The sequence below is a fragment of the Belonocnema kinseyi genome, chromosome 2 (assembly GCF_010883055.1).
Source record: "Belonocnema kinseyi isolate 2016_QV_RU_SX_M_011 chromosome 2, B_treatae_v1, whole genome shotgun sequence".
Classification (NCBI taxonomy): Eukaryota; Metazoa; Arthropoda; class Insecta; order Hymenoptera; family Cynipidae; genus Belonocnema; species Belonocnema kinseyi.
This window is the reverse complement of record NC_046658.1, coordinates 121,310,653-121,325,028: the sequence shown is the minus strand read 5'-3', so window position 1 is coordinate 121,325,028 and position 14,376 is coordinate 121,310,653.

Genomic DNA, 14,376 nt, shown 5'->3' with positions numbered 1-14,376 from the left:
CGGCTGATGCCGTTGGAATTGATTGTTAAAATATATTTTTTTACATCTTTTATTATTAAGCTTTGTACTTAAACGTAGTTTTCTTTCGGCTCTTGCATTTTTAAAAGTTTGAGACCGATATTTTATGTACAGAAAAGTTCGAACGTTCAAAAAATGTCGAGGTTCCGAAAAAAGATGAAGTAATTTTCAGTGAAGTTCATACCAAAATGCAGTACCTAAACGTACTTTATTTTACTCTAATACATTTTCCAAAGTTTCAGCTTGATATTTTCTTTACAACAAAAGTTCTTAAGTTCGAAAAAACATTCAGTGAACTGAAAAAGTGAGGTCGGTAATATAGGTATTTAGCTATGTCACATGCCCTTAATGCAATTCAATGAAAAACTACTCAGACTTAATTTTTGTGGCGTCATCTGTTGGATTAGTTAGACTGACATTTCCCCTCCGGATCGTAAGAAAACAGAAATGCGGGGACGATGCATGGGGCTGGTTTATCCTAAGTTTCAACTTCACCATAAATTGATTCAGAAGCTGAAGGGTTATTTTCTGATGAGAGAATTACGATGGAAGCCTTTTCAGAAGGAGGGACACATGGTCGGAGAGTGACGTTCTCATTGTCAAGAGATGTTTCCACCATTGCATTTTCCTCTGGATCTGAAGATTGTAGCGGTGAGGTTGCTGGGCATCTAGGGGAAAGTATCATTTGGAGACTGAATTTTGGGTCAACGCCGATCGTTATGGAGTGCTGAATCGCGCTGCCAGCCACCTGAATACCTGTCAAAGAAACTATTCGCATTGCGATATTAGACTAAATAATTATTAATCAGGAAACTAATTGAAATGATATTTGCCTAATTTTCAACTTTCTTTCATTTAACAGTGCGTACTAGTCACTTAGAATAAAATGATAACTTCCTAATGCAACTTCCAAATGTTAGGTTAGTCATGGCCGTCGATATTTAAACTAAAACCGGGATGTGTAGAAAAAGGCATGACCGTCTTCATATACAATTAGGTATTTTCCACGAAGGAATAATAAGGAGACCCAACTGCCAGTGGGAAACCATCTGAAACTGACAATAGAAACGTTACCGTAAGTGATACGCACATTACAGGAAGATCTTAGATTTGAGTGCGCAGGTGCGCAGTTGTCCTTTTCCTATACATGGAAAAGTGTGCGAGTGAGAAAGTTTGTCAAATTGACGTAAGTTAGAGGTTGTGTTCTTTTGTTGATCATCATACGAAAGATACACAAAATAAATATATAAACAGTATTTTCGGTACTTGTTTGAAAAATGTGTGCACAGATTTTGAGAAGAAAACGTATAGGTAAGTACCTTTTAAATTTGTAATATGATAAATAGGCTAACGAATTAAAATTTCTTGCCACATTTGCAACTGCGTCTCATTTATATAGAAAAATAAGATCAAAAAATAAAGATTAAATTTCTAAATCATTTCTATTAAAATTAAGTGACAGTTAAGTAAAACAATAAAAAAAATTCGAAGTTTATTGTACTTACAGTGAAGACTTTAGAAAAACGAAGTGTATTTGCCTTCTTCGGCGTGTAACTTCGTCCACAACCCGGAACTTGACACCTCATGGCTTAGAACACATTTCTGACACTTGCATCAAAACAAACAAACAGAACCTCGCAACTTACGTCAATTTTACAAACTTTCTCACTCGCACACTTTTCCATGTATAGGAAGAGGACAACTGCGCACTTAAATCTAAGATCTTCCTGTAATGTGCATATCACTTACGGTAATGTTTCTATTGCCAAGTGGGGGAACGGAGTTATGTCTCCATATTGGTCCTTCGTGGTATTTTCACTTCAACTCCAGCTAACTTCACTTTTTTGAATACAGGAAATCTAGAGGAAATTTCTTCGAACGAACAGGCATCAGTTAAGATGCAGACGGTCACGACTTAGTTTTTACATCCCGGCTTTAGTGGTTTGAATGTCATGTAGGTTTTGATTAACCTAATATTTGGATATTATATCACGCCAAGTACAATTTTTATTCCAAGATACTGATAGTCACTGGTAAATGGGAGGAAATTAAAAGTTAAGTAATTATTATTATAACTTACCTGCTTATCAACATCTATTTCATCCAAATAACGCCCGAAAAAATCATCTTGACAGGTGGCTGCCAGTTTGTAGACGACACTTCACGTTACTCTGGATTAGAAAAAACAGTGTCTAAATGATGCTTTTCCCCTAGATTCTCTGAATGCACCTGTGTGGCTCAAATTTGTTGCAACTCACTTGAACACCGATTTCGATGTACAATAGAGGATCGGCGATTGTCTGTGGGTCAACGTCAAGGACCACCTCAATCGGGGAAGATTTAGAAAATGATTCATCTCTAAATAAACTCTGGTCTCTCCGGAAAGAAGTCGGTGGAATGCAATCCTCGTCATTTTCATAACGCAGCATTCGTTTGCGCAGGGCTCGTGACTTTTTTGGTGCTGGTCTTGAGTTTGATTCCGATTCAGAATCAGACGATGAACACACTAGGCCACGCTGCAGTCGAAACGAATGTTCTTTGTAATCTTGCTTGATTTCTCCACCGAACTCGTGCGGCAATTCCTGGGTCCTTGGAATCAGGGCCTGAATTTCCACACTCTTGTTTCTATGACTTCACTGGGGCTGTTCCTAGGTCTATCGCGTTTCCTTTGTTCGGTTACGGGATTCAGAGGTAAAATCCGAATCTCATGTACCGCACATGCATCGTCCTTCTCTCGCGGGTTCCGAGAAAGTGAATCTGCATTTATATATGTTTTTTTCGGACTTTTAGACTGTTTAGTACTGAAAATCACGTAGTATAAATCTCCAGCGCCTCAGTCTCGAGGATGGATCCTTTACTAAGTGAAACCATCACAAAGCCTGATGATCTGTGATTAGCATAAAGTTGTTCCTAAACAGATAATGTCTAAAGTGCCAGACAAACTCTACAACTGCCAGACACTCTCTCTCGGTAGTCGAGTAGTTTCACTCGGCCATTTTAAGCAATCACGACGCATACGCAACGCGTAGGTCATTTCCTATTTTTCCTTGGCTCAAGACTGCACCGACTGCATAATCCAAAGCATCTGTCGTCAAAAGGAAGGGTTGGTCGAAATCAGGATACTGAAGGATAGGGGCATGTATTAAAGTATCCTTCATGTCGGCAAAGCTTTGCTGCTGCCCCCCCCCCCCCCCCCCCCCCCCCCCCAATGAAACCTCCGATCCTTCATTAACAGATCCGCCAATGATTTTGTCCGTCACGCGAATTAAGCAATAAATTTCCTCTAAATGATATGGCCCGAATACTTAACTTTGGTGAAAAGGAAGGCGCATTTGTCTGCTTGAACGCGAAGAACAGCTGCTGATAGTCGCGCTCTGCCCGCGTGATCTTGGATGTTTGATGCAAAAATGACGATATCGTCAAGGAAGACGAATAACTTAGTCACCTGATGTCCCGCCAATACACGGTCCATTAGGCGTTGAAACGTAGCTGAAGCACCGTTGAGTGGAATGAAAATCGCGACTCTGGACAAATTGATTTTCCGACTACAGTTTTCAGGCGATTCAAACGGTTTTTTTTTTAATTAAAGCTGATGAAAATCCGCATGATCTTATCAGGGCATATATTCAAATTGAGTATCTATTTTTTCATTTCTTGATAAAAATGAAAACAAATTTTTTTTTAATTTTGAAGAGTACCAATTCCGAGAGCATACTCAGATTCATTCCCAAATACCCAGAATGGGTAAAGGAACTATCCAGTCTAATTTTCCAGTACCGTAGGATACATTTAAAAATGTATTTTATTTGTTATAAACAAATAAGTGGATGAAAATGGTTTCATATGGTTTTACGGTGTATGATCCCTTGATTCTCACTGGATTTCCTCAATTGATCAACAAAAATAATTTTCGTGTCATACCCATGAGGATCCATGAATAAACAATCATTATTATAAACAAATAAAGAAAACAATCCTTGGCTTCAGCTATTGGTGACGAAAATAATAGTCATTTTCAGTGGAATTAGCTCCATAGAGCTCGTGAATAATACTCAGTTATCATCTCTGCTTGTATAATAACAATTCGCAATTGTTCAAACGATCTTAGTTAACAATTGCATTATTCGGCTATTTTTCGTCACACAAACTCCGTTCTTTGGATGTATTTGATTTCTAATGACTGATCTTCGAATAACGTAAGGGGATTTGGATGAATAATAACAACTGCCATTGTTATAAACAATTTCATGAACAATTACTCATCTTTTCTATTCGTCATGGAATGAATAGCGTTTTCTACCCAGAATCAACTGCATATCACTAATTGATGATAACAATTCATTATTTTCGATCATCCGTTAACGATTGTTGATTATTTAAAAAAATGTAATAAACAAATACATAGTTTGTCCAAAAAAATTCAGCTTAAGCTAATACTCAACCGGAAAAATCCAGTTCAAGCTCGCACTCAACCGGAAAAATCCTTATTTGTTTATAACAAATAAGGATTTTTATTTATTATTTGCTTATAACAAATTAAATACATTTTTTAACTTATCCTACAGTACTGAAAAATTGTAAGGACAATTCCTCTACTCATTCTGTATATTTGTGAATGAATCAGAGTATTCTCTTGGAAATGACACTCTTCAAAAGTAAAAAAATAGACCCTCAATTTGAACATATGCTCTGATAAGATCATGCGTATTTTCATCAGCTTTAATCTGATGAGACCCACTTGCAAGATCAAAAACCGAGAAATACTTTGCTTTGCCTAAATTGTCGAGCATTTCCGTGATGTTGGGGAGGGGCTACGTATCTCTCACGGTTTTAGATTTTAAAACTCGAAAATCGAGTACCATTCGACACTTTGGGCTTCCTTCAGCATCAAGCTTCTTGGGAACAATCCAAAGAGGCGAATTTTAAGGCGAGTTTGATTCTTTAACCACACCGAACTCATGTAATCTCCCTATTGGCTTTCTTATTTCCTCTTTGTGGACTGGCAAATAGCGATACTGTTTCGTCATCAGCGGTACGTCGTCCATGGTGAAATAGTATGCTATTCTGGGTTGGTACCTGGGAACTCATCACCTGGGGGAAAGAGCAAATAAAGAAATTCCTCAATGAGTTTCATTATACTCTCTCGCTCTTCAGGTGGCAGATCCTTGACAACCACGAACTCGCAAATACGACGCACCAACTTTCGCCATGAGACTCGTGAACCCGAACATTTTTTCATGATTTTCTCGAGCTCCTAATCGGAGTCTGATGGAGATTTTGTATCATGAAAATCCACGTGAATAGCCATAACACAGCATGGATCATTTTCATTGGATACCGCTAAGTTATCGATAATAAAGCCTTATGCGGCATCGATAAGTAGCAGATAACCCTCCTTACATTCATTGTTTATAAACTTGATGGGAACGAAATGTCGAGTTCGCACTTTACGGGTCAAAACGGGTGCTTTTAGCGGGAACTCATAAGGTTCATTATCATACCGATCTGCGAATTTTGCGGGTTAATAAACGGTATAGGAGTGATTGGTCGGCTCATCGTAACAATTTTCTTGTGGTAGTATGATATTGTTACTTGTTCCTGATAAAAGTATTCTCCGCCGAGAATACCATCATCAGGAACTCTGTGGCTATTTGGCATCACGTAGAATTTTATGGGTGTATCAAATGCCTTTAGGATGGCGGATCCATAAGAAGGAATTGATCCTTCCGTGATTCCCGTGATAGTTATTCGCTCGTTGATATTCACAGAAATGTCTAGTTTCAATTGATCTTGTTTTATCAAGTTCACCGCGGAACCTGTATTATTGAGGGAAATGCCTTTACTACCCTTCAATTGTCCAACATTAACTTTGACAAATGTGCAGCGGGAATAACATTGTTGACAGCTGACTGCGTAGTGACCATTGAACCCTTGGCAGCCCTCGTCTATGCGCTCAAACTCGGGTTCACATGGCGAGCCGCTTGGCAGGTTAAATTCCCAGAAGCGCTATTTCCGGTGCTCGTTCGCGAGAATCGCGATAATCATTTTTGCTATATTCTCCAAAATATTCGCAGCCTGGTGACCTCTCGCGACGTGAGTATCTAACAGCGGTTACGCGCGTTTCCAAGCGGTGCCGCGATCAACCCTCTTCTTTGCGAGCTTCGTCGATCGCATCTTCCAGCGTAGCACGTATCTTTGCAGCTGAGCTAATTTCAACCTCTGAAGATAAACCGTGTAGGAAGTAACCTTTCGGGTCAATAACCTCAAATAAAGCATCCGAATGCGTTTCCCGTTTGAAGATGTACGCGTCGACCGATACATTAGCGGCTTCCTTTAATTTCGCGATAACTCCGCGCGTGATAACTTCTCGAATTTTTTTAAAAGAAAATTTTACGCGTTTTCAACATCGAAAGCGAAAGTTCGCAAGGCGGGCTGTATCCATCGACTTCGAAAATACTAGATAACGCGCTTTGATGGTACTTAAACAGAGTACCTGAATCAAGGATGGTCATTTTGAAACGATTTTTGGTTGTAAAAAAAAACTTGCGGATCAGGTAAAATTTTGTTGTGAAATTAAAATAAATAATAAACAAAAAACACTAGCACGTCCCTCTTCAAATGAAACGTATATTGACAGGTTGAGAATACTTTCGAGAGGTCAAATGACTAAGTTCAATTTTAAAAGTAGATAAAACTTTAAAATCTGTTTTGAGTAAAAGAAAAAACGTATCAACATGCGCTTAAAACTGAATTGACGTTCGGACTTTTTATCATCTTCAAATCTTTTAAAATTCTTAAAAAACTTTTTTTTTCGAAATCTTAAAAAATCTCTATTTTGCTCAACATTTGTCGGAATCTCAAAAAATAACAAACTGAAAACATCCACTAAAATCATATTCATACAGAATGCAATCAGTCAGGTTTTCGAACAAATTAAACATCTTATTGACAATTTTGAAAAGATTTAATGAAAGAATATTCTTCAGATTCATATGAAAATTTGAGAAGATTTTTTGTTTTTAAAAATAAATTGTCAGAGAAAATTTTAATCGATTTCTAAAAATGCTGAGAAAGAATCCATAATATCTTCGGTAATTTTAAAAATTTTTTAACACTTGAAAATTGTAAGAAAAATATGGTTGTTGAAGAATTTAAAACTGTTGAAGTGATTAAAAATATTTTAGAAGCTTAAAGATATCCTAATGCTTATAAAATATTTATGAAAACAACGAATTTTCAAGAAATAGTTGAATATTCGATTTAAAAAAAGAATTCTTAAATAAGAAGATTAATCTTAAACCAATAAAATAAAAAACACACATTTCCAATAAGGATTTTAAATTGCCACCATTTATTGACATGGTGTACTAAAATAATTATTAAGACTTTCATTAATAGTCTTTGAAATTAATCTTTAAAAAAACCCTGTCATTATTTTAAAAATTCCATGATTTTTCCACTGTTTCCACAACATTTTTAAAATATTCATGTCTCTGCCAAGTCTTCCAGTTTTTGTTTAAAAGAAATAATTGACTTACTTTATACTTCATTTGTTTTCTAAATCAACATTCATACCTTTCGTAACACAAAAGTTATAATTAGCCTTTCGATTGAACTGTACTTAAATAAATTTTTCCAATTTCATTACGTCAAAAAAAAGCTTCAAACAAATTATTAAAAAAAATCTGCCCGCTTCACGGGCACATTCTCAAAGCGCGCTGCGTGCGCGGCTCGCTAGTTTGAGTGCACCTAGTGCGCGCGACTGTTCATTCTCGCGCTTCGCGCTCGATAATATATTCGCCTCGCGCTCCGCGCTCGATAATGTATTTGCCTCGTGCTCCACGCCCGGTCTTTGGTTTGGCACTGCTTATTCAGATATTGCAAAACCCCCCTCGCAGCAACTTCAATTCAAGAAGCAGAATCAACCCAGAATGCTAATACTCTGACTCTTAAAATAAAAGCACGCGCTCGTCAGGTAATTCCTATCCGCGTAGTAGACTCAAGGACTAAAGAGGGATACTTGCCCTTGGTGGACACTCCCGAAGGTGTATTTATTGACAACGCTGCAGTCTCCGGAAGATATGGACATTGTTATGCGTTGGCAATAAACTGCACCGAAAAAGATGTCAACATTCAGATTCCTCCTCACCTTATGATGTCTATGACGAGGAGTCTGATGGTTTAGACACTATTCTTAGAGACGGACAAACGTCAACTCTCTCTGTCGAGGAAAGAGTCGCGAAAATTTGCGAAAAAAGCAAAGTCCATTTATTGGGACCACATCGACGACAGCGTGCTAAAAATTACATCGAAGCTTTCCCCTCTCTTTTTTCGTTAGACGGGGACGGCCTCCCTGGAACCGATATTGCGCAACACAGCATTCCTACCACCGACAATTTGCCTGTATTTTCTAAACAATATCGGTACCCTCCGGTGCATAAGCCTGAAGTCCGGAAGCAAATAGAAAAACTAATAGAAAACGGCATCATCGGTTCATTAAAATCTCCTCATAACTCGCCTTTATGGATCGTTCCAAAAAAGGGGGACGATCAAGGGAACAAGCGATGGCGTCTTGTTTAGATTTTCGGGCAATGAACGAGAAGACCGTAGGCGACGCATACCCCCTCCCCAACATCAATGAAATTCTGGACCATCTCGGAGGGGCAAAATATTTTTCAGTGTTTGACTTTACTTCCGGGTTTCATCATATACCGTTGAATCGGGAAGACAACGAAAAAACTACTTTTTCCACCGATAATGGGCATTATGAATTTCATCGTATGCCGTTTGGTTTAAAGGGCGCTCCAGCTACCTTCCAAAGGTTGATGGATCGTGTTTTCACTAGACTACAGGGGACGGAGTTATTCGTTTATATAGACGACATTGTCGTTTATGCGTCCACCTTAGACGAACAAGATCAAAAAATTTACCGTCTTTTTACGCGACTTTGGAAAGCCGGGTTACGTCTGCAACCCGAGAAATGAATGTTTCTCGGCACGGAAGTCGCGTATCTGGGACATGTTGTTTCAGAAAAAGGCGTTTGCCCCAACCCCCAAAAAATCGAAGCTGTGAAGAATTTTCCGGTACCAAGGAGCCCTAAGAACATTAAAGAATTCTTAGGACTCATTGGCTATTACCGCAGATTCATTCCAAACATGGCCTCAAGAGCAAAGCCGTCGACGGAACTTTTAAAAAAAAATCGCTCTTTTGAATGGAAGGCTGAACAGCAAACAAGTTTCGAAGATCTTCGCGACAGTCTCTGCAACGAGCCAATTTTACAATGCCCTAGGTTCGATAAGCCGTTCATTTTAACAACAGATGCGTCTAATCTCGCTATAAGCGCGGTACTAAGTCAAGGGAAGTTAGGCGAAGATTTACCGATAGCTTTCGCATCCCGTGTTCTTAATTCAGCCGAAGTCAACTATTTCGCTTCGGAGAAGGAGTGTTTGGCTGTCGTTTTTTTTACCAAACATTTTCGCCACTATTTATACGGACGAAAGTTCACAGTGGTAACCGACCATCAAGCCTTAGTCTGGTTACACAACACCCGTGACACGTCGTCACGCCTTCTCCGTTGGCGGCTGAAGCTAATGGATTACGAATATGAGATTAAGTAACGCCCTGGGAAAATTAATATGAATGCAGACGCGCTTTCGAGAAATCCGTCCGAGTCTCGACCTGCTGCTATGACTTTCCCAGCGACCATTGAAAGAGGACGCGGCATTCCGCGGAAAATACCACTTGCAATAACCCCTCCTTCAACTCAAATTGCTGATAGCGAGACTGACGGAATTGCAGGTCGAGTTAAAGCGCGTCGAGAGGCTTTACAATTCATTAAGCGTAAATCAACTCTGGGAACACCAATCGCGGAATCGGTAGACCCTTTAGGTTTGTCATACTCTTCTGATGACGAAACCGATTTTTGCGATGTGTCAATGCGTAGAATCGGTCGCAAGAAGAATCGAAAACGTCTTGTAAGATTCGAAACTGATAGTGAGTATCTTCCGTCACAAAGTGACTCGAACTTCGAATTACTTTTCCCGAAATCTGAGGCGCCGACACGCAGCAACCACCAGAATCAAGACAAATCGCATCCCTTAAAAGAAGTAGGTAATCCCAGTTTGGTCAGCCGAAATGTTGAGGAATCTACTGCTTTTCAACCACCGGTGGTTACCTTGCCACCGATTCCCGACCATTCAGACACAGATTCAAATGAAGAACACTCTGTGAACTGGACGAAACTATCATTTCCGCAACTGATGTAGTTGACACAACGATCCAGGAACCCCCTGAGACCATATTAGAATCCATTCCCTTAAAATCACCTTTGATTCGTCCAGTACCGCAACCTGCCGAAGAACCCCCGCTTCAGGTTGAACACACTAAGCAACCAATAGCTGTCGGGTTGTACGAAACGATCCCAACGGATGACGATGTACCGATTAATCTACCAAAATATAAGGGTACTGACCTATCATCTCTCTCCATCGAGATTACGTGAGACTCTCTGACCATGGGGAAGGACAATCTTGTTCATTTCATCTCTGCAGATTGCGTCGTCTCAACGAGCGTTAGTCAGACCTTACTAGACCTTGACTACTTAAATCTGGATTTAATTCGCGAGCAGAATCCAAAAAAGGGTTAAGTTATGGTTGAAAAAGCTGGAAAAACAGCCATCTTTAGCATCATTATTAGTGAAAATTGTTACGACGACCCCACACTAGAAGACCTTTTTTATGCTCTCTCAAGTTTAAAAGTCGCTTTAAACGAGCTTAAGATCAAAACTGTGAGAATCCCTGCTATTAACGACGGACTCGATAAACTCCCAGTTAACGCTCGCAGAAATACTCTCTTTCTAGTATTCGCGGGTTGTGATTTCAAGTGCACTCTTTGCTCCGGTGAGGTGCAGATTCCTCTGCCTGAGCAGAGGAAAAGTATAATCCGCGAATATCACGACAGTCTAATCGCCGGCCATAAGGGAGTAACCAAAACTTACCGTCGGATTCGCGATCGATTCTTGTGGCCTGACATGAAAAGAGATGTGCGAAACTTCGTCAGAACTTGTCACAGCTGTCAAAAAAAGAAGTTGGTATGCATTAAAACTCGCCAGCCTATGATTATCACCGACACTCCGGCCGGCGCGTTCGATAAGATATCCATCGATCTCGTAGGTCCTCTTCCGCGTACACCAAGCGGAAACCAGTACGTTCTGACAATGCAGGATAATCTTACGAAATTCTGTATAGCCGAACCGATCCCAAATTAGCGAGCTTCAACGATAGCCGATGTTTTCGCGCGGAGACTCATTGCTGCATTCGGATGCCGGCGCGCAATCCTCGCCGACCGAGGCAAGGAGTTCGAGAATCAGATTCTTCGTAACTTAGCCATCATTTTCCGAATCAAACACGTGACAACTTCAGGTTATCGACCACAGAGTAATAGGTCCCTCGAACGAAGCCATCAGGTGCTCATTGACTATTTAAAGCACTACGTGGAAGATTACGAGGTTTGGGATCGGCTGATCCCCTTTGCCATGTTGTCATGCAACACCTCGGTCCACGTGGCCACGAATTTCACACCGTACCAGCTCGTTTATGGCAAATCAGCACGAATCCCATCCTCCTTCCCCGCTACTGACGAACTGCTAACGTACGGGCGATATCTTCAGGAACTCGTGACACACCTTGGAGACATCCGCGAGCGAACAAAATTTTAAGGTGGGAGATCGAGTACTGACTTTAGAGGAGGAACGTTCAAAATTACAAGATCATTACAGTGATCCCTATACGATCATAGAAATTCTGGATAGAAACACAGATATCTTGGAAAATGAGATAGGAGGAAGAATCCGCAGACATGTAGATAAATTAAAATTCTATTACGAAAGAAGTTCCGATTCCGAGAGTTCCATCTAATATGCTTGCTCTTTTCAGGTACACCTACGAGTTCATATCCTCCTTTCGAAACAATGTGTTCCACACTCAAAGGACAGTTTATTTTAACTACCAGTTCTTCTAACAACGCCATAAGTGCAATACTAAGCCAAGGAACCAATGCATCCCTGGGCGAAGATCAAATAGTAACACGTGCATCTCGTATTCTTAATGCATCGGAAATTAAGTATTCTGCCTCTGAGAAGGAGTGTTTGGCATTTGTATATTTTACCAAGCATTTTCATCGCTACCTTCTCGACCGAAAATTCACAATGGTAACGAAACATCAAGAATTTTCAGTTGAGCTAAAGCTAAAGTCATCGAGTTAACTCGACTCTAAGGAGGGGGACATAAACCTAGTTGATTTTACTAGATTTTGGGTGGATTTTACTAGAATTTACACTTATAAATAAGTATATGTAAATTTAAAAAAAAATATTTCTTTAATTAATTAGCTCAGGTCGCGATAATTGTAAACGAGATGCAAACTGGTTTCCGTGAGCCGAGCGTGACCATCATCCTCTTTAATCTACTAGGCAGTCTGATAAGTACCTGAAAGTACCGAGACCAAGGCCAAGCTGGATAAGTATTACCCGGACTCTGAACCGTCGATCGGAACGATTCATAAGTGGTTTACCGAGTTTCGTTGTGGCCGTACGAGCACAGTTGATGCTGAACGATCTGGGCGCCCAAAAGATGCCCAGAAAATGTCGAAAAAATCCATGATATGATGTTGAATGATCCCAAAGTGAAATTGAGAGAGGTAGCTAATGCTGTAGGCATATCATTGGAACGTGTGGGCAATATCGTGCATTCAGTTTTGGGCATGAAGAAGCTCTGCGCGCGATGGGTGCCGCGTTTGCTCACAGTAGACCAAAAAGGAATTCGTGTGACAACTTCCAAGCAGAATTTGGCATTATTTTCGCGTAAGCGGACCGAGTTTTTGCGCCAAATCATAACCATGGATGAAACCTGGATCCACTACTACACTCCTGAGTCAACGCAATAGGCAAAACAGTGGGTTCCACCGGGCCAAAGTGCTCCGAAGCGTCCAAAAACGCAACAATGGGTCGGAAAGGTTATGGCCTCCGTATTTTGGGATGCACATGGCATTATATTCGTGGACTATCTTGAAAAAGGTAAAACCATAACCGGAGCATACTATTCATCATTATTGGACCGATTGAAAATCGAAATCGCCGAAAAACCACCGCATTTGAAGAAGAAAAAACCGCTTTATCATCACGACAATGCGTTTATTCATGCTTAGTTGCATAAGCAAAATTGCATGAAATCGGCTTCGAATTGGTTCCTCAGCCACCGTGTTCACTAGACCTGGCCCCCAGCGACTATTAGTTGTTCCCTAACCTGAAGAGATGGCTCACCGGTAAGCGTTTTTACTCAAATGATGAGCTCATAGCTAAAACTGAGGCGTATTTTGGAGACCTTCCGATCGAGTACTTTTCGAACGGTATCAAAAAGTTAGAAAATCGTTGGACTCGCTGTATCGGCCTAAAAGGAGAGTATGTTGAAAAATAAAACCGACTTTGGCCAAAAAAACGTCTCCGTGTTTCATTTTTCAGGGACTTATCAGACTGCCTAGTATGTTGGAAGGTACCACACAACATCGGACTTGTATTCTTCCCTGCCTCACGCATCAGTCCCTGCCACGCTCGTCGGAATGAAAATTCGCCTTCAGCGCAAGTTTCATTTTAAGGAGGGGGATGTTACGTCCGGATGTAGCATACCATACTTCTTATTATTTTCAACTTAGTTTAGGTTTAGGAAAACAGAAGTAGCCACGTACCTTAATCTAAGTTAATCATTCTTATTAATTTTATTTTTTATCAAGTGTTAGGATTTTCCATTTTCTCTGCCTCACTATGTTAACTAATAGCTGCTTTTATCTATTGCTTTATGTTACAACCTTTTCTCTGTGTGCAGATGTGTATATGCGTATGTGCGAGAGTATGTATTTTCGTCTTACTAAATATTGATGTCATTTTGATCATTACGTTTAAAATTAAGCAGGATTTATTTCTCTACATGTCTTAATACGCTTTCTGTATCCATGTATTATTTATATATTATTTTGTACTCTAAATTCATTTCTGTAAGCATTTTTATGATTTCTATCAGTTAACAGGAGGCTGCATCTGGAGGTCGAAGACGTTTGATAATTTGTGACTTTCCACCAATTCACTTAAATAACCTTCTTTTTACACCTTTCAAGGTCCATCCGGGCTATGGGCTGAGGCGCAGATTTTTGGAATTTATCCCTTACAAATTCCTCGATAATACGAGGGTAGTTCAATAAGTCCTTAGAATGACCAACAGATGGCGCGCGCATCGCTCCAAATCATCTGTTTTCAGTCAGCACCACTCCCGACTAGATATATGGTGCAGTCACAGTCCACATCTTCTG